The following is an 18,577-nucleotide window of genomic DNA, read 5'->3' as shown; positions in this document are numbered from 1 at the left end:
AAGACATGAAAAACTCTCAGTGATATCTCTCCTCAGGAATTACAGTTACACTAAGTGCAACATAGTGGGAGCCCAGCAGACAAATATTCTCACATCTTAATTTTTCAATTAGCATGGCTCTTGTTCTCTAAACATATGCACACTCAGCGGGACAGCTATTAAAATGCAACTCTAGTGTTGAGCCTAATTAGAGTAAATTGGTTGGCTTGTATATGCAGAAATTGGAATGTGGCTCCCTACCCATGTTTTACCGCTTGTTTCACCCCGTAATAAACAAACTGCCACTTGCTGCCTCATGCATATGTTCAACAGCCTTAAAGGGTGAGCAGAATGTATTCCATGTATTTTCCATATATATTTATGATAGGCCAGTATGACTTCTCAACCCTTGAATAGTCACAGATGCCGATACCACTACTACTTTTGATACATAACCCCCCCCCCCCCCCCAAAAAAAAAAAGACATAATTTTATAGAAAGCCATATTATATATATATATATATATATATATATATATATATATATATATATATATATATATATATATATATATATATATATATATATATATATATATATATATATATATATATATATATATATATGTAACACCCGTCTCATGTATCTATGGAATTAACACTGGTTAATTGGGTTGTAGTACTATGAGCGGGGTCCTGGGTACTTTAACAACTAATTCAATTTACTTAGTAAACAGGAGATGCAAGAATAGAAATATCTTAAGTTTGGCGTAAATTAGAATTTGGCGGTGCCTCCACTTAGCAGGGAAAATAGTATTAATTTACCTCTTTTACCCACTAAGAATAATAATTAAAGTACTGGGGAATATTGTGTAGATCAATATACCATTTAAAAGAAATACACAAACACAGTAAATTCAATTACAAACAGTATGAACCATTTTAGTAAACACAAATAATAAAAAGACCATTAAATGGGGGGGAAGAGAAAAAGGGTTGTGTGTGTCAAATGTTAAATGCGAATGTGTCCCAGCAAAAAATATATAGTCCAGTTATAGTTGCAGGCCTGATGTTGCTCGGGTGCGGTGTGACCTTACAAACATAAAAACTGGTCCCTTCACTTGCAAAGCAAGCAAAAACAAATTGGCACGTGCACGGTTTTGATAGTACTCACGAATCCACAGGTTTAGGGTAGCGAATGACACGTGATGGGTGATGAGCGATGGAAACCCGTCACTCGGTAACGACCGACATCCGACTCCAGCTTAAGCACAATCCACAAGGCACGAGACGACTTCCAATCCACAGCAGAAGGGTCCAAAAAGAGTTTCCTTGGTCCACTGTGCATCAAAAAGTGTCTCTTTAATTTTAAATATAGTTCAAACCTTCATACTCGATATAAAAAGGCACAGAACTCCGCTAGCCTTAGCGTTAGCATGCTACGTCGCTAGCCGCGATTAGCATTTAAATCGTCTGCACAAACATTTCGTCTGAGCACAATAGAAACATAACATGAGGTACTCACATTACATCGGGTTAAAAACAGTCCAAAACGTGACAGCAGACTCTGCATCCACTGGTTTAAAAGACTATTTTCACCAGATGGCTCCTCGAGTGTCTGCTCACTTGACAGCTTAGCTTACACTAGTGAAAGGCTTACAGACTCTCGAACATTCCACGTATGACTACACCCATCGCTTCCGGATTGGACATGGCTAGTACATCAACCAATGACAGTACAGAAATGTAAGATTGACAGGTACAAGTTAGGTTGTAGAAAGAAAAGAAAAAGAAACTACGCAATTTCGTATGCAATTAAAACAAACTTGAACTTGCACAAAATAACTTTTTATAATGTAAATGACAAAAAAAGTATTTATAGTTTAACACTAGAAAACAACTTCTATTTCAATTACTATATATTGGTTTAATCAGTATAGACTATATTTATTTTAGTCTGGGTTACACTCTCCCCCTTCTAAAAGGTTTAGATGTCCTCATCTAACCTGAGAGTTAAGGCGAGTATTGAACTCTGGAGGGGTGTTTCTTAGTTTTAATGTGTCTAGAAGGTTTTTCCTGAGAATTTAGGTTCAACTGAATTATCATGCCTTGGTGAACTATGGTAACAGGTTCTTCAGTTTGTGTTCCAGGCTTATCATATGTCAAACGGATGACTGGTTTAACTTTTCTGGTAGATTTTCGGATTTTCGGACTTTGTACTGTTGTCTCAACATCAGTTTCTACTTCAATTGTTCCAGTTTCTAAATTTGATCGTTGACTTTCAGACTGATTTTGATCGGTGTCACTTTGTCTGGTTTCTGGTTCACTTTCTGAAAATGAGGAATTCTCAGAATTTGAGTTATCTGAAATAATTTGTTCCGGACTTTTAGCAAGTCTACAGAATTGATCATTGTCATGGTTTGGGTAGTTGTAAGAATGCTCATACTCAGATTCTGAATCGGAGTAGCTATCCTCAACGTTTGAATCTTCTTTACTGGACCTAAGTCTTCTTTGTTGTCTGGTAACTGGGGTTTTGACACGGTCAGGTAGTTGGGTGTGATCAGGCAATCGGACAAGGTAGCCAATAGGAAGGAGATGATCTCTATGCAACGTTTTGACACTTCCTGGTCCTTGTTCCGGTTTCACTTTGTACACGGGCAAGTTTGGTAACTGTTGAAGTACTACATAGGGAATAGATTTCCATCTGTCTTGAAGCTTGTGTTTACCCGTAAGGCCAACATTTCTGATCAAGACTCTGTCCCCTTCCTGTAGTGGTTGATCTCGCACTTGTTTATCATAGCGGGATTTGTTTCTTAGATGGTTCTTTGTGGCACATTCCATAGCTAAGCGGTAAGCTTGCTTTAAGTCTTTCCTCATTTGGTCAACATACTGAAGATGAGAGGCTTCTGTGTTGCTATTGAAAGCTGCGCCAAAACAGATGTCAATAGGCAATCTTGCATTCCTGCCGAACATTAAATAGTATGGCGAATATCCGGTGGACTCGTTCTTGGAGCAGTTGTACGCATGTACTAACTGACTGATATGTTGACTCCAGTGCTGTTTCTTCACACTTTCAAGTGTTCCGAGCATTGACAATAGTGTTCGGTTGAAACGTTCGGGTTGTGCATCCCCTTGCGGATGATAGGGAGATGTTCTTGATTTTCTGACACCAAGGATGGATAATAGCTCTTTTATGAGTCGGCTTTCAAAATCCCTTCCCTGATCAGAATGTATTCTGGCAGGTAGTCCGTAATGAGCAAAATACTTTTCCCAAAGCACTTTTGCGACGGTGACTGACTTCTGGTCTTTCGTGGGAAATGCTTGTGCGTAACGCGTAAAATGGTCAGTTACAACAAGTACATTTGCTATGCCTTTCTTGTCTGGCTCAATTTGAAGAAAATCAATACATACAAGATCTAGTGGTCCATTGCTGGTGATTTGATGCAAAGGAGATGAACGTTGTGGGAGAGTTTTACGTGAAACACAACGTCCACATGTCTTCACATATTGTTCCACATCAGATGTTATGCGTGGCCAATAGAATCTGTCTTTGAGTAACTCAGAAGTTTTTTCCACTCCAAGATGTCCACAGTCATCATGCAAAGATTTCATGACCAAAGTTCGATATCTTTCGGGTAAAACCAGTTGTTGGGTTTCGGTGCAATTTGGTGGATTTCTCTTTCTGTAGAGTAATCCATCTTTCAGTTCAAGTTTTGAACTCTCTCGACAAAGCAGAGTTACTTCACGTGAATCTGTTTTGTTTGTAACTGGTGGTTGGCCTGCTTGAATGGCTTGTTTGACAGGACCAATGACTGGATCAAGATCTTGAGCTGCTTCAAGTTCTTTGGCAGATAGTTGGTCAAGATCATGCGCTCCTAGACTCACTGGAAAAGCATAAGCTTCGGGTATAGCTGCAGGTGAAACGCCAAGCTGGTCAACAAGTCTAGCTGAATTGGTTGGAGATTCTGATTTACAAATCGCTTTGATGGCGGATTTGGGAACTTCCATCCATTTCTCATTACCACTGTGTTGTCTTGATAACAGATCGGCGTCAATGTTGTGACGACCGGGCCGATACTGAATGTTGAAGTCGTATGTGGCTAAAGCTGCAAGCCAACGATGTCCGACAGCGTTTAGCTTGGCTGTTGTCAACACATACGTTAGAGGATTGTTGTCGGTTCTAACTGTAAATTTCACACCGTAGAGGTAGTCATGAAATTTGTCTACAACTGCCCATTTCAGTGCCAAAAATTCAAGTTGATGCACTGGGTAATTGTGTTCGGATTCACTGAGTTTGCGACTGGCAAAAGCCACTGGCTTAAGACCTTCGGGGTATTCTTGATTTAGGACGGCTCCTAAACCATTCAGGCTAGCATCTACATGCAATATGTAAGGTTTGGCAGGATCTGCAAAAACCAAAACGGGTGCATTTGTCAAACACTCAATAATGTTCTTGAACGCTTTGTGACAAGACTCATCCCATCGCTCTTTGAATGGTTCAGAAGGTTTCAGGTAAGTCTTATCAGGATCTTTGATTTTGTTTTTGCTACTTTTTTGAGTAGGTGGATAGCCTTTGGTGAGCTCGGTTAATGGGCGAACTATGCTTGAGTAATTGGCTATGAACCTGCGATAGTAGCCGCAGAAACCTAGGAATGACCTGAGTGATTTGAGGTCGGTCGGCTCTGGCCATTTTTCCACCGCAGCAACCTTTTCAGGATCTGTAGCAATGCCGGCTTCAGACACAATGTGGCCTACATATTTTACTTGAGACTGACAAAACTGACATTTGTCAATGGACAATTTGAGTCCAAACTCTTCGAGTCGATCTAACACTTTCAGGAGACGTTGCTCGTGTTCTTCTAGAGTTTTGCCAAAAACGATGATGTCATCAAGATATACAATGACTTGGAGAAGATGCATGTCCCCAACGGCTTTCTCCATGAGCCGCTGAAAAGTAGCTGGAGCTCCTGTGATACCTTGAGGCATCCGCTCAAACTGGTAGAATCCAAGTGGGCAGATAAATGCTGTTTTTTCTTTATCTTCTTCAGACATGGCAATTTGATAATATCCACTTCGAAGGTCCAGGACGGAAAACCATTTGCTACCTGAGAGACAATCCAACACGTCGTCAATACGAGGGACTGTGTATTGATCTGGTATGGTGCGACTATTCAGGGTTCTGTAGTCAATACAGATTCTGATGGAACCATTCTTCTTGCGAACGACTACTATTGGCGAGGCATAGGGGCTGCGAGACTCTTTGACAATCCCTGCCTCTAGTAACTGCTGTAAGTGTCGTCTCACATCGTCAATGTCAGCTGGAGCTAAACGACGTGACCGCTCTCGAAAAGGGGTTGAGTCATTTAACCTGATTTTGTGATCTACTCCCTTGGCTAACCCAACATCCCATTCATTGAGTGAGAAAACATTGTGTTTCTTAACTAGCTTTTGCCTTAGCCTATTCTTCCACTCTTCTGGGACAGGTGAGTCACCAAAGTCAAAAAGATTGAGATCTAAAGAGGTAGATTGTGCTTCAAACACTTGCGGGTTGGTGACTACATCAACCGCATGCATTTGCGCAATGACAGTCCCCACCTGAATACAGGTGGGTTTCTCTGACTCGTTGTGCAAAAGAACTGGGAAGCTGTTCTCATCAATGCAACTTTCAGGTAGAACACCTGGTTGTACTAGCACACCTGATGGAAGTTGTGACAAGGCTGGTGCCTCAACTAAGACTACATCTTGAGGCTTAGCAGTTTTATTGGATACCTTACATTTGGCATAGAACTCTTGACCTGGAGCTAGTGTAAGAGGACCAGGACCTTGCCATTTTATTTCCCCAAGTGGTTTGTCTTCTTCACTTGATGGTACTGGCTGGGCTTGTATTTGATCATAGACTGCTTGGATTCTCATGGAACTTACTTTGCATTCGCTTCCATTTTCTTTGTAAATGCTGAACAGTCTGTGAAACAAAAAAGCATTGGTGCCAACGACAACAGGCGTTTCATGACCTTGTGGTGTCTCAGGGCAGATTAAAGCCAGGACAGTAATGGGACCTTTAACTCCAGTTGCTTCTTCAGGAAATTCCATCTCCACAACTACATAGCCACGGTAGGGATAAGAGTCTGCAGATAAACCCCAGATGGCAAGAGTGGAAATAGGGTGAATTGGTACATTTGGGATGTTTTCTTTGTACCAATTTTCAAAGATGATGGTTACTGTGGATCCTGAATCCATCAGACCATTGCATGAAATGTCATTGACTTTGATAGGCGCTATAGAAGGTGGACCAATCAGACCTTCTGGAATGTCTGAACCAAAACTGGGTACATGGGCAGTGTTGACATGTGCAATGCATTCTTCTGCATCGTCTGGGCTGTCTTGTGGTACTCCTGGACTCCTTCGCACTTGTCTTATTAGCTTTTGTATGACCTTTTGCAAGTTTTCGGGAGCTGTACATTTAGGAGCAATATGTCCATTCTCTCCACATCTATAGCAAAAATAACCTGACTCTTTGGTTGTCTTGGGTTTGGACTGGGCAGAATTTGGACTATTCTCAGGTTTGTATTTGGGACGCTGATCAAAATTTCTTGAATTAGCTTTTGGCTTGACTGACATTACACTTACCTGTTGTTGTAGAGTCTCAACCTCTTTTCTTAACTGTTGTACATCATCGATTGACTCTTGCTTAGATTTTTTCCTCTCTTTGGACCCTTTCTTATGTTCTGCTGACTGTTTTTTCAAGGTTTTTAATTTCCCTTTAAGTTCTTGAATTTCGTTGTGAAGATCAGCGGACTGACTATTCACTGACTCTGCATCAGTTGTTTGCACGGCGCGCACATACTGTTTTGTGGGTTTTTTCAGCTTTTGTCTGGCTGTCTCTCGCTCCTCTTCTTCTCGTATCTCCTTCAGCAAGCTGAGGAAGGATGGGGGGTTGCTTCTCCTTTCTCTGAGATTGAGTTGAAGTAGCATGATATCGGCCTCAACTGCACCTTTAATGAGTTGCTCCAATCTTGCTTTGTTAGCGTCACTGACTGGAAGGCCTCCTTTTCTCACCACCTTGTTCAGTGTTCTTTCCAATCTGAGCAAAAAGTCTGACAAACACTCACTTGAACTTTGGTGAAGTGCTCGAAATGTGAGATACAGTTCTTCTCCAGATTCTGTAGTTCCAAAAGTGCTGTCCAGGGCTTGTATATAGTCCACATGGCTTGCATCTGGATTTGACATGCGCACAGCTTGAATGATTTCCAAAGCTGGTCCTTTGAGACTTTCGACAATTCTGCGTTTCTTCTCCTTATCTGTGTACTCATATTCTTCACTCATGAACTTTGCTTGTTCCATCCAGTTGTCAAAGCTGTCTTCTCCAACTGGAGTGGGGCTGATTCCAGAGAATGTTCTTAGACGCCTGAAGGAACTGCTTTCGTTTGTCCTAGAGGGTTGCAATGCATCACTTACTGCACGAATGAGGGACTCCGGATTTTGGTTCCATGGAGGAGAAGGACTGTATAGTTGCTGGAGATCATCAAGAGACTTTCCTTCCTCTTGGAGAAATTTGTCCAGTTTCTCTGAGAAAAGGTCAGACCTGATTTCTTGTTCTGCTAGGACTAGTGTCCATGTATCTCCTCTATCATTTGAGATTACTTCAGGGGGAATTTTAGTTGAGTCTATTTCCTCACGACATTCACAGAGCACAGTTAATGATTTGCTCTCTGGATCAAACATTTTGCCTCGTACTCTTACTTTTCCTAAAGCTTTGACAGTTTCGAGTACTCGCTCAATATCTTCAATTCGAGTCTCTTCTGGTATGCCTTGTGCTATCAGGGAGTGTGCTAGCTCTAAACCTTCACCTCTGCACCAATTGTGTATATTGGGTAAGCGAACATTACTTTGTGTGGCCATTCTCAAAAAAAAAATATAAAGCTATAAAGTTTAATAAAATGTACTGCTATTTAACAACTTCTAGAATACTATAGTCTTCAATTTACTTGTTCCAATTTACCTTGAATTATGACAAAATAAATCCCAGCGGTGCCTCCAATTTATGTAACACCCGTCTCATGTATCTATGGAATTAACACTGGTTAATTGGGTTGTAGTACTATGAGCGGGGTCCTGGGTACTTTAACAACTAATTCAATTTACTTAGTAAACAGGAGATGCAAGAATAGAAATATCTTAAGTTTGGCGTAAATTAGAATTTGGCGGTGCCTCCACTTAGCAGGGAAAATAGTATTAATTTACCTCTTTTACCCACTAAGAATAATAATTAAAGTACTGGGGAATATTGTGTAGATCAATATACCATTTAAAAGAAATACACAAACACAGTAAATTCAATTACAAACAGTATGAACCATTTTAGTAAACACAAATAATAAAAAGACCATTAAATGGGGGGGAAGAGAAAAAGGGTTGTGTGTGTCAAATGTTAAATGCGAATGTGTCCCAGCAAAAAATATATAGTCCAGTTATAGTTGCAGGCCTGATGTTGCTCGGGTGCGGTGTGACCTTACAAACATAAAAACTGGTCCCTTCACTTGCAAAGCAAGCAAAAACAAATTGGCACGTGCACGGTTTTGATAGTACTCACGAATCCACAGGTTTAGGGTAGCGAATGACACGTGATGGGTGATGAGCGATGGAAACCCGTCACTCGGTAACGACCGACATCCGACTCCAGCTTAAGCACAATCCACAAGGCACGAGACGACTTCCAATCCACAGCAGAAGGGTCCAAAAAGAGTTTCCTTGGTCCACTGTGCATCAAAAAGTGTCTCTTTAATTTTAAATATAGTTCAAACCTTCATACTCGATATAAAAAGGCACAGAACTCCGCTAGCCTTAGCGTTAGCATGCTACGTCGCTAGCCGCGATTAGCATTTAAATCGTCTGCACAAACATTTCGTCTGAGCACAATAGAAACATAACATGAGGTACTCACATTACATCGGGTTAAAAACAGTCCAAAACGTGACAGCAGACTCTGCATCCACTGGTTTAAAAGACTATTTTCACCAGATGGCTCCTCGAGTGTCTGCTCACTTGACAGCTTAGCTTACACTAGTGAAAGGCTTACAGACTCTCGAACATTCCACGTATGACTACACCCATCGCTTCCGGATTGGACATGGCTAGTACATCAACCAATGACAGTACAGAAATGTAAGATTGACAGGTACTTTTAGGTTGTAGAAAGAAAAGAAAAAGAAACTACGCAATTTCGTATGCAATTAAAACAAACTTGAACTTGCACAAAATAACTTTTTATAATGTAAATGACAAAAAAAGTATTTATAGTTTAACACTAGAAAACAACTTCTATTTCAATTACTATATATTGGTTTAATCAGTATAGACTATATTTATTTTAGTCTGGGTTACATATATATATATATATATATATTTCCTACGCCTGTTGTTCCAAAATGAGCGGGGTGTTGGTGTGCTCGGTGGTAAATTTCGCTTTAAAAAACACCCGACGGGACTTTAGATAAAACAAAAGTAATTTGTGTTTAATTAATTAATAATTGCTGAATTGCACCCAATTGATATGATGCTGTTACGTTTTGAGCAATACACGCATGCATGCAATTGCGTACATGCATTTAATGAATGTTTGCAAATGACATTCAGATAAAATGCATTAATTATTTATTTTATATTACGCGAATACGCAAGTAATTTAGCTGATTAATCGTGATTAATCAAAATTAAAAAGTGTGATTAATCAGATTAAAAATTGTAATCGTTTGACAGCACTATATATCCAAAATACAGTATTTTTCCTTTAACCCATGAAATTAATGGCAATTTTCCATTCATTTAATTTCTCATTTCTAGTTCCTGATCATAAAACGGTCACAAGGGCCATCACAAGTACAGATGCCATCCCTAATTCCTGACAGGCATCCGTCAAATATTTGCATTTGACAAAAGAAGAAGAAGAAGAAGTTCCGTTGCTACATTATGAACCTGTAGACCGCGTGCGTCATGATCATGGTAGATTTTATGGCCTTTCAAAATGCGTGATGCTCAGCATTTGTCCTTTGGCTTCATTATCACTTCATGGAGGAAACTACTCAAGGTAATAAAATGTTGCTGACTTTGTCTCTGTAATGTTTTGATAGTAGTGGAGATTTTGCCAACGTCATTGGAACACTGAAGAAGCTAACAGTGGGCAGTGGGCCAAATGGACCCTGTGCAGTGTGAAGGATAGTTTGTCCTGGACGTTCTTTGCTTGGATGAGCTTAACATTTGCCTCCGTCATATGCAGAACTTGTTCTAAATCTGCTTAATGTATGAAGATACAATGCTGTGGTGAAACTAGCATTGTTTAACAGTCAGCTTTTGTTAGATCAAGTTTCAAATTTGTGGCATAGATGTTCAATTTTGTGATTCAAAATGTTTTGTTTTATTTCTTGATGATGCAACAGACCCAAGGTAGATGAAATGAGTCTAAGAGCCGTTGTAAAAGACGAAGTAAGAAGCCCTGCTGAGGAGAAGCCTGCACGGGAAAAAGAAGGTACAGTATATATTAATAGGATATATTAAGTATATATTAATAATGTACATTAAATAGCATTATTGCATCGGTAACTTCTTGCTAACTTGTGCATAGTACTGTACTCTTCTTTCATTATATTGAAGTGACTTAATTATAATGCATGATAAGTATGATACAAACAAATAATTCATCATTAGTCAATTTTAGAAGTTTCATAGTAATGTAACACTTTAAAACTTTACATTTTGATTAAAAGCAATCGTATTCAGAGCCTCAAGTCAGAAAAAAATTGCGGTTTCAGGAGCGTAAAACCGGATCAGATCCTAAAAAATGAACAGGGAGATGTGATCATGTATTTGTAATGGGCATGTATCCACTTTGATTCTTAATGCAGTCGACACCTATGGAGTGTAACTACCAACTATCTCCTGAATACAGATACTACAGATTTAACTTCAGCTATTAAAAGAGCACAGCAAAGCTCTTATTCAGTTAACAAAAAATGAACACTTGATATAAAAGTGAGTTAAAGAAGACACGGGTGGTTTTTGTTCTCCACGTGTCCTACGACATTGATATTGACATTGACAATAGTCTAGAAAATAACAATAGTCTGAAAAATGCAAAGTCAAAGTTTGAATGAAACAAATAGTAAAGAGACAAGACTTTAAAAAAAATACATGTATGGAGTTTGCATGGAGTGATGGAAAGGCGACTGCTTGGAGAAACATGCAAGCTGTCTGTGAAAGTCAGTAGAGGAAATGTGATGGCCTGAGCTTGCATGCTTTATTCTCGGGTGGCCTCATTCATCTTCATTGATGTAGCGCATAATGACGGCAGCAAAATTAACTCAAAAGTCTACAGAAATGAAGGGCTATTCGTGTGTGATGTACTTTACAAGCAGGTGTGACTAGGGTGTCAAAATTAGCTCATTGATATTGAGTTAATTAATTAATTAATTTATTTATTTATTTATTTTAATGGACAATTAACACGCATCCTTAGAGTGAGCTGATGCATCAAAGTCAATTACCATTGAGAACTGCACTGCAGCCAAATTATCGGTACACAACTTGTCAAAGGACAGCATTGGATTTTCCATTTGGACAGTAAATTCTGCACAGGCTACAATCTGTTCCTGCTTCGAGATCATGGGGTGCATGAGGTAGGAATTTTGTATTTAGTTTTCATAGTGGGCAGGAGTCCACAATTTGCTTCTTTTCACAATATCCTAACTTTTAATTTGATAACTATAATTTTGGAATTGTGTCAGGAACTTCCAACATGAAACACTTATGCCACATAGTGGCTGAAAAATTCTATTCACATTTAGCTCGAAACAATCATCCAATCCATCCATCAACTTATTCTAAATCATATTTGATCTATAAAGCACTTTTCATTCAATTAAAAAATGCAACAAAGTGCTTAACAGAAATATAACCGGTCAATGGGGAGTGGAGCATTAAATCAAATACTGAATGTTTTTTTTTTGTGGTTTGTTTTTTGTTTTTTTTTGTAATGCAAAGTAACACAGAATATTTCTTCTTAACTCAAATAACTATGAACTACTGTAAAATTATTGAATCAATAAACTAAAATATATTATAATATTTGGTTAAAGTAAACAATTGCCCTGATTGGTCCCCAAACACCGGCCCATGGCCCTCCCTCACCCCTCAACAACAACAACAACAACAACAACAAACTTATTATTATTATTATTTTGTTATATGAACCAGTCTGAGGTGGAAGTCAGCACAGGCTACAATCTGTTCCTGCTTTGAGATCATGGGGTGCATGAGGTAGGAATCTTGTATTTAGTTTTCATAAACAAAGTGGGCAGGAGTCCACAATTTGCTTCTTTTCATAATATCCTAACTTTTAATTTGATAACTATAATTTTGGAATTGTGTCAGGAACTTCCAACATAAAACACTTATGCCACATAGTGGCTGAAAAATTCTATTCACATTTAGCTCGAAACAATCATCCAATCCATCCATCAACTTATTCTAAATCATATTTGATCTATAAAGCACTTTTCATTAAATTAAAAAATGCAACAAAGTGCTTAACAGAAATATAACCGGTCAATGGGGAGTGGAGCATTAAATCAAATACTGAATGTTTTTCTTTTTTTTTGTAATGCATAGTAACACAGAATATTTCTTCTTAACTCAAATAACTATGAACTACTGTAAAATTATTGAATCAATAAACTAAAAGATATTATAATATTTGGTTAAAGTAAACAATTGCCCTGATGAGAGCATTGGTCCCCAAACACCGGCCCATGGCCCTCCCTCACCCCTTAACAACAACAACAACAAACTTATTATTATTATTATTTTGTTATATGAACCAGTCTGAGGTGGAAGTCAGGTTGTGTGGACATTGAGGAAGAGTATTAAAAACGTGTTTTTCTTTTGTTGTTGTTGTTGTTTTTTTGTGCATTTTGAACAAATATAAAATTGGGATTAATAATGAGCTAATTATGGATATCATGTGATGAATTAATATTAAACATTTTAATTGACTGACAGCACTAAAGAATTGGACGAGATTGTAGGAGCTTTGTTGATTGTTTACGTCCTAAGACAAGAGGACACTCCTCATGTGTATGTAGATGTTGAATATGTCTGTGCTCATGGTCAGTTTCATTTGATGATCTAATGCTTCATAGCACTCGTGGGACTACCATTTGGCAAAGGCTGCTGGGAAGAGTCAATGCTTCACGGCAATGGTCATTGCTTGAAATTGCTCCTTGCAGAGGAGACTGGAGAGTACCGTATATAGATTTCTTAATTGATCATGTTTCCAAATGGCCTGCTTTCATATAGGAACAACACATACGCAGCTTCCTACATTTTGTATCTGCAAAGAAAGGAAATCAAGCTTTTAAAGGAGACATTCATCTATCAATCCATCATACAACCGCAAGTCAAGTGCGCTGACCACTGAGCTAAAAGCCAGGAAACCAAACTCAGTGGCCAGCAACCTCTTTTAAAGGTTTTTACTAATGTACACAAGCAAGGCATCCATTACACTCACACCCCAAAACCTCACTTACAATCCGGGTCATGGCACCACTGTAACATGGATGATTCTGCGTCATCCAAGCCAACTCTTTAAATTATGTGTTATTTAAATTCAGTGTGCACTGTTTTTTAGTAACACGGCTTAATAATGAATGTTTTTCTTTTAGATGACTGTGCAGATGTCATCCTCAACTGTCTCTTCTGCCACTTCTCTGATATGATCCGAATACTCCCTGATTACTGCAAGCCGTTTTCCAGCCAATGCTGCCCTTACGACATACACACTACAATGGATTCCACAGTGTGTAGTGATGGTGACCCTTACGCTGACATGGACTGGGGTCTGATGGGCTCCTGTGATGATGTCCCTGACTGTCTGGAATTGGCTATGGAGATATCTGCATTATGCTACCGTTAAAGAAAAAAAGAAAATGCTGGTATAATTGTGACTGTGTGTGTTCCTCAAATATCAATATACAGGATTTTCATCTATGTACACAGGGTGCTGAATGTGCTTTTTATTGCAGATCATTCAAATGACCGGAAAAAGTTTGACACCACATAAACGTAAACTCCTGCTAAAAGCTCAATTCACTCTCTGAACAATTGCTCCATGTAATATGTCCTTAATTAATTTATATGAGCTATTTGTATAGTTGTTTATCCTGCATGGAGGTTTTGTATAACTCATCCACACAACCTGATATAAAGCAGATGGAACAGTTGAATCTACTTGTGAATTCTTTTTCATTGTTTTGATACCAAACTAGTTGTGACAAATGTATTGAGCTCTGAATAACTGACTGAAGTGAACTTGAATCATCGAGCCCCAAATCACTGCGAGCTATGGCAGCAGTGTCATCACCAAACAAGCAGCCCTTGATGCCTGTGAATTCCAGTGCTGCACTAACAAGAAACATACCAACAAGCACTCAGGCATTGACGTGATCGTCTTTCTGAAGTATGAGAAAAAAAAAATCTTGAAGCCTTTCCCCTGATGAGCGCCTATTTGAGCTGAAGTGCCACTGCAAGCACAGGAGCCGTTGGATATGTCATTTGTAGGACCCTCGTCCTTGTCGCTCCCCTCAACCCCTCTTCTCAAAGACGCTTCTCTCAAGTGGCAGATCACTGTTTGGATCACTTCAGTGAAATATGTCCCCATCACATAATGGGAAAGTAACACTGGAGCGTGGCAGTTTTGTCCGTATGTGACTGTACACATGACAACATTGTTTCCCAGATAGGTCAGTGTGAATGTGATAGCAAACAATACAGACTTACTAAATTGTGCTCAATTACCAAACGTTTGTTTTCTGCCCTTATATATCAAGATCAAAAGTGAGCTCACTCTAATAACAAATGGGTGTCAAGTTGTCAGAAGCACCATCATCTCTTGTTCCTGCAATGTTTCGCATTAGGAGTCACATTACAAATTAGCACAGGTGGGCAAGTACTGACTGAGTACGGACCTACTATCCGCCACTATTGGCTGCCCGTTTTACTGATGAATAACGAGAAACGTAAATAAAATAAAAGCATTGACGGAAGTGGGTTTTTGTCGGGTCAAGTACCGACGGACCTCTCAGTCCGTCAACGATGGACGCACATTTTACTGGCAAAATAGTGGTGACAAAGTTATGACAGAAGCGTGGTTAAAATAACATTTCAGATTGATGATTACAGTTTGGTTCGGCTTAAAAAAAAATGACGTACTGACGATAACGGAGGGTTCCCAGAGTGCTGACGAATGACGTACTAGCAAAATTGTGTAAATTGCCCACCTCTGCAAATCAAACGGCAAATCGTCAACCTCTTAAAATAATGGCCTGAGTCATATTTTGGCACAAATATATTGTTCTGCCTTAAATATTTCAGGATGCTGGCCACCTCTTGGCCACATCCTTAGTTGAACAATTTTACCCCTGAAGTTAAATTAATAATTCATATATAATAAATATTTGGTTCAGTTTTCTGTCTTTTCTGTTCTGGAAAAAGTGAAGAGCCACATTTTCTCTAGTCCTTCCTTCAATACATAGTATTTCTCCAGCTTTGCCAACCACAGTATTACCTTTCACTCAAGTTTCTGTTAATATTCTTGGATGTGGTACATTGTAAACAATCATCTTATTTCGCAGTGACCTTTGGTGTCTTACCTTCCTTGTAAAGGGGGTCGATGACTGTCTTCTGGACATCACTCAAGTCAGCAGCCTTCCCCATAATTGTGTAAGCGTACTGACTGTCATGAGCTGGAGGTTGGATCCCAAAGCACAGACACAAATAAGATTTTATCTATTTATTCACATCGAGAGGCGTAGAATAAACTTGACTAGACGAGAAACAAAGAGAGTTGCACAGAGGACAGTGGTAACAGAAGTAATAATCCGACAAAGACACACGCTTCTCAGGAGGCTTATATAGACAAGGAATCGATCTGATTGGTTGTGGCTAGTGTAACTCGTGTGGGTTGACTTTACTCTGCGTTGTGTTGTGTTTTTGACAAATGGAGTCGTGTTGGTCTCACTGAGCATTTATTTTCCACAGCGGCCTGTGTGCATGAAACAACGAGCATGGTGTACGCTTCGACGTCCTCGCAAGCTCTCCTCGGCCACATCCGGAACGAGAGTGCGTCAAAAAAAAAAAAGAATGTACAAAGAATTGACATCATACATGTGTGCATGAAACAACAATGAGCATGGTGTACGCTTCGACGTCCTCGCAAGCTCTCCTAAAAGTCAAAAGTGAATCTCAGTAAAAGGCGCCATTCGTTAGCAACATTAGCTTCATTCATCGACGGATCACAGCTCAAAAGTGTCGCATAGCGTACACAACACCAGCTAGTAAACACGCAAAACATCCTTTGCAACTGACCCAATAACATAATGCAACCCAATTAATATAACACAAAGTTTTTTATTACATTCATCGTCATGACTAGCAGGAGAGAGCGGCATGTGCGTCTTACCTCGGCTACATCCGGAGCGAGAGTGACAAGGCTCGCCCACGTAAAGTGACATCATCGCACAACCGTCATCAACAGTGCGTACACTAGTTCATGTTCTCTCATGCACTGGTAATAAAACAAAAGAAAAACATTAATATTTTATCGCAATTATGTTGAGTGTTTTTGGTGAAATTAACAGAACACTGTAACCTGTTACACACAACCCCCCCCCGAATTTCACCAAAATCACGATACGCACCAGAACATGCAAATCAGCAAACAACAAATCCACAATCCCCCCAAAAGGGACCAAATACAAAGGATCTTATCCCAGTTTAGTTCAAAACTATCTGCAAACCAGATCAATAAAGATGAGGAGGATGATCAGGCCCCCAAACCTCTAAAGGAAAAAAGTGGTGCAGCCTACACCACCGAAGTTAACCTAGTCCCACTACAGTATGGGTGTAAAATACAACAAAACAAGTCAATAAGCAATACACATTCACAAATACAAAAAAAACATTGAAAGAGAAAAAAAATTCCTAAACCATGGTCTCAATGAGCCTATTCACTGGTCTAATCACCCTTCCCGCCCGAGTGACCACGGTACCGCTAGAGTTCGTGCTAGAGAGGACTCATGATCCACGTCACTTAGCTCGTCAACATTGCTGCAATCATCACAGGAGGAGAGAGACACAGACTGATCATCCGGCAATTCACGGGCAGGAAGGAAAGAGACATCTAGAAGCAGGTTCCGGTGTACAACTTTCTCTTCTCCTGAGGCATCTCTGATTTTGTAGATATGGATGGTGGGCATCCGCTCGACGACAGTATAAACCACCGGTTCCCACTTATCGGCCAATTTCCTCTTGCCACGCTCCCCTTTGTCAGCAAGCAATACACGATCGCCAAGCTGGAGAGCAACACCTTTGATTTTCTTGTTGTACTGGCGAGCTTGATGTTCCTGCTCTTTGGTGGTGTGCTGCTGAGCAACCCTGGCTGCCTCCGACAGGTATGCCAGGAGTGTTTCCGAAGTATGTACCGAAGTCACAGACTATGGGATCATGAAAGACAGATTTGAACAGCACGTCCACAGGCAGCCTAGGCACACAGCCGAACATCAGATAGAATGGGGCGTAGCCGGTGGTCTCGTGGACAGTGGCGTTATAGGCAAAGCTCAGCGTATGAATTTGTTGAGCCCATTCTTGCTTGGCCCTGAGGGGAAGCGTGCTGCCAAGGGTGCGATTGAAACGTTCTGTGCCGCCATTTCCCTTTTTTTTTTTTTTTTTTTTTTTTTTTTTTTTAAAGAGCTCAGAATTGTTCGTTCGGTAGTCTTACCGATTCAACGTCTTATCATCACTGTTCTTTTTTTTTTTTTTTGTGTGTGTATGTGTGCGTGCGTTTGCGTGCGTGCGCGTGCGTGTGCGTGCAAATACGTATAAATTTATACTCATTAATTCACCTAAAACCTTATAAATATCCCATTACCCTTCGCCTTAACCAGGTACTTCAGAGTCTTGCCAGAGTCGTGAGGTTCAAATGGTCAGGAGACCAGAGAAAAGGTCAGAAAAAATGAAGAGAAAAGAAAGATAAATCAGTGAAATCCAGAACCGACCAAACACTTCCTGCCTTCCCCATGGTTACAAAATCAAAGTCTTACGCCAACCCCGGAAGCCTCTAAATTCCAACAAATTAACAAGATCTCAAGAGACCAGAGGAAAAACTAAAGAGAGGAAGGAGGGAAGGATCGATGAGGCAGAGTGAGATCCATAGAAGCCAGTACATCCCATCCATCAAAGTGAAATCCAGCACCAACCAAACCCCTCCTGCGTGGTTACAAAACCAGAGTCTTATGCCAACCCCAGAAACCTCAAACTTCCAATAAATTGAGATCTCAAGTGACCAGTGGAAAAACTAAAGAGAGGAAGGAGGGAAGGATAGATAAAGCAAAGTGAGATCCACAGACACCAGCACCCACTGATTCAAGGGGCTGTGGGAGGGAGAGGCAAATTCTGTTTGAGTTTCAGTAGATGCTGGTGCGATGGATCTGGCATGCATAAGGACCACCACCAAAGAAAGAAGCCGTCAACCGCGGTCCAGCAAAGCGAGCACC

General features: G+C 40.0%; 1 long non-coding RNA gene across 1 annotated transcript; it reads right to left on the bottom strand.

Annotated features, from left to right (window-relative positions):
* Positions 1–894: 894 nt before the first annotated feature.
* On the bottom strand, positions 895–9,146 carry LOC144023882 (uncharacterized). Its single transcript, XR_013284632.1, has 2 exons — positions 8,920–9,146; positions 895–8,734 (listed from the first exon to the last, which is right to left on the bottom strand). It is a non-coding gene; the product is annotated as an uncharacterized LOC144023882 (long non-coding RNA).
* Positions 9,147–18,577: the final 9,431 nt, after the last annotated feature.

This window comes from Festucalex cinctus, chromosome 8, assembly GCF_051991245.1.
Source record: "Festucalex cinctus isolate MCC-2025b chromosome 8, RoL_Fcin_1.0, whole genome shotgun sequence".
Lineage (NCBI taxonomy): Eukaryota > Metazoa > Chordata > Actinopteri > Syngnathiformes > Syngnathidae > Festucalex > Festucalex cinctus.
Note: the sequence above shows the minus strand (reverse complement) of the source record. Positions and strands in the feature narration are given on the sequence as shown.